Source organism: Amphiura filiformis, chromosome 4 (genome assembly GCF_039555335.1).
Source record: "Amphiura filiformis chromosome 4, Afil_fr2py, whole genome shotgun sequence".
Lineage (NCBI taxonomy): Eukaryota > Metazoa > Echinodermata > Ophiuroidea > Amphilepidida > Amphiuridae > Amphiura > Amphiura filiformis.
The window spans coordinates 22,900,506-22,903,980 of record NC_092631.1 but is presented as its reverse complement, the minus strand read 5'-3'; the positions used below and the strand labels follow the sequence as shown (position 1 = coordinate 22,903,980).

The following is a 3,475-nucleotide window of genomic DNA, read 5'->3' as shown; positions in this document are numbered from 1 at the left end:
TAAATCATCCTCCCTTACATTAAATTTTAGCAACAGGCTATTTGTTCCTAAAATCCTTTGGTTAATTCTATATTGGAACCATCTATACTTCGAATCAACAGAAAACTTGAAATTTAAAAGACATAATTGTTTCCACTCCTCATTTTCTATATCAACATCTATTTTCCACTTATTACCCGATTGCTTCATTCTCTTAGCCCCTACAAAGACATCGTAGAATAACTTACAACCTTTACGATATTTGAACAATAAGTCCATATTACTCGATCTAAAAGGTGAAACTAATTTTGTCCCTTTTAACTTGTTAATATTGAAATTTGACTGAATTGCTCTTATAATACCATTGTATTCAAGGAAGTTTGTTTTCACCTTATACATTTCTTCAAAATCATCTTTTGACATAAAAGTCCCATTTTCTGACAGTAAATCATTTATAAAAAGAACACCTTTTTCCTTCCAATGAACATAATGAATTGAATTACCCCCAATTTTGATTTTATCATTCCACCACAGGTACTGCTTTGCAATACGATTGAAATCTAATTCACCATAATTAACAATATTTATCAAAGAGGACCAAGAAAAAAATACGTCATACCAGAACTTATTGTCTACCTTATTTTTCGTTGCATTAAATCGGAGTAGACATGTACAGCAAATATCGGTAGTCTTCACATTCAAACATAACTTTGACAATTTTATCCATTTTTTGTCACCTTGAATAACCCTGCACAAGTGATTATGCTTAAATATAAAACTAGAGAGTTTGGCTTTTGATATGCACCATCAACATGATCAATGTTGTACCTGTGATCAATATTTTTAGTATATAGTATAGACGAATCCAATTTCACGTATTCCTACACCTCGGTGGCAGCCATTGGCTGGGTCCCCGCTGAGTATATCTCACCTGAAATGTGAAATGATGCGTCCTTGGCGGGAATTTTAAACTGCATTCCATCATCCGTGTTACACGTAGACAAAAGAATTATGAAAGTTTGCAACACAATACAATATAATAACGATTTTAAGCGGCTTTAATCCACCCAATTGGGCATTCACAACACCAGCTTGGTGCGCCGGGGACCCAAGAATGGCCGACCAAATTCTGACTATGACTTGGCTCGTTGGATTCGTCTATAGGCAGAAAACATGGAGACTATCAAGAAAATTTTTATTATGTAGGCCTACCCAACTAATCCAAGAAGTAAACATAATTTTTCACCAGGTTCGCCGTCGCAGATTATAATAAAGGAGACGAGTAGAAAAGTGATCCCGCCTGGGAATCGAACCCAGGACCTCAGATTTACGAGACCTGCGCCTTAACTACTGGGCCACGGGAGCTTCATGATTAGGCTGGTTGAAATTCGAACCCATAAGCGGTCACTTAAACTTATCTCCTCCCCGCAGTGGTTAAGGCGCAGGTCTCGTAAACCTGAGGTCCTGGGTTCGATTCCCAGGCGGGATCACTTTTCTACTCGTCTCCTTTATTATAATCTGCGACGGCGAACCTGGTGAAAAATTATGTTTACTTCTTGGATTAGTTGGGTACATAATAAAAAATTTCTTGATAGTAGACTTTTTGCAGGGGCTACGGGACTGGCCATAGGTATAAATGTGCAAGGTTCCCTCCTCCTTTCACATATTGTCCTACAATCCAAGTATTGTTTTAGCCTGTTCAGCTATCTTCCTTCTGGCAAACTGAAAAAAACATACGAATAGATAGATATGAATGATAATTTTGGTCAAATTAAGGGATCTAGAATGAGCGTTTATTGCGTTTCGACAGTATTTTTTGGGACATGAGAGCACCTCAGACGTATCGAATTGCATTCTGAATACGAAGCATGTCTTTCTGATATCAAATAATTTTCATTTTTGAAATTCACGATATAATACAAATTTTATGACAAATTATTAAAATTTGATATTTTTCAAATTTTGATATATAACAGTCCTCGAAATAAATTTTATAAATCTAATGATATATTCTTAAAGTGTATGTAGCTGGGAGGAAAAGCCGACGATCAATTGAAAATGTTTATTTTTATATTGAAGATATGGATTTTTTTTTCCCAAAAGACCTATTTTTTGGTGTTTTTGGGGAAAAATCCATATCTTCAATAAGAAAGGTCAAAATTTTCAATTGATCGTCGGCTTTTCATCCAACCTACATACACTTTAAGTATAAATCATCAGATTTATAAAGTTTACTTCAAGTACTGTTAAATATCAAAAATATCAATTTTAATGATTTGCCATAAAATGTGTATTACATTGCGAATTTCAAAAATCAAAATTATTTGATATCAGAAGGACATTCTTCGTATTCAGAATGCAATTCGATATGTCTGATGTGCTCTAATGTCCCACAATAAATACTGTCCAAACGTTCATACCCCTTCCTTAATGTGCTCCAGTTTGAAGGCCTATATAATGTTTGTCTGATACGATCATAATGCAACCAGTTCAATTCGTCTGCTCCAACCAAATATCAGAACTTGAATAAATCGACTGGTACTGAGCAGCCAAATTAACCGTGTTGATCTCCCCCGGCCAGTGGCGTAGCGACGGGGGATGGTGGCAGAGGGGGGGGGCACGTGCCCTGGGCGCCACATTGAGGTGGGCGCCGACTTTATCAATTCAGCACCGATTCTGCGCCTCCTCCAAGCGATGAAAGACAAACTTTTCGCGCGCTTCCCTCGCAATACTCATTTAAAAGATCAATCAAAGACCGAAATGCACTGAACTTCATTATAACCAAAATTACTTAGTGGAATTTGTGCTATTGTTTGCGCGTAATTGTTTCAAGAATTGGGGAGAGAGGCGCCATTATGTATCCTTGGCCCCGGGCGCCTCCACCCCTAGCTACGCCACTGTCCCCGGCGACCGCCGCGGTGGCGTCTCCGCACGGGGCGACATTTTCAACAAACAAACATATAAACGTATTTTGAGTAAAATTTACTTACTTTACCCGTCTCCGTTGTTGGAAAGGCATCCTCCACGAAGATTATGTACTTTGGAACAAGAAAATCAGACACCTAAAAACAAAATAATGATTACATTTAAAAAATAATAATTATCATAACGCCATATTGATCATACATAATAACTGTAGACTCAAAGCATGCGGATATTTCCCGTTTTTAGTGTTTATATTTTGTTTTGGTATATTTTTCGAGCTATATTTTTTTTCTATCTCTGACCCACCTTGCCTCTGCAAAATTCCTTCAACTCATCTGAGGTAACTTTGGCGGAAGGATGAAGTCTTTGAAAAGACAAATTAGAAAGAAAAATAAAACAAAAATAAAAACAACCCAAAAATATTACAAGTAGGCCTATAATAATGTCCCTCCCAACTGAAGTGCAATAACAAACCTAATTATTGCTCAGTAAACACATTACATAGTGCACTTAATGTCCACGGCAAATTCAGCGTGACCTTTCCAGCCATAAACCCGCTTAGTGAAGATTA

The 3,475-nt window shown here is 37.0% G+C and overlaps 1 long non-coding RNA gene across 1 annotated transcript; it reads right to left on the bottom strand.

The window, feature by feature from the left end:
* Positions 1-1,619: 1,619 nt before the first annotated feature.
* On the bottom strand, positions 1,620-3,271 carry LOC140149718 (uncharacterized). Its single transcript, XR_011858716.1, has 3 exons — positions 3,211-3,271; positions 2,970-3,041; positions 1,620-1,701 (listed from the first exon to the last, which is right to left on the bottom strand). It is a non-coding gene; the product is annotated as an uncharacterized lncRNA (long non-coding RNA).
* Between the last annotated feature and the right edge of the window lie 204 nt (positions 3,272-3,475).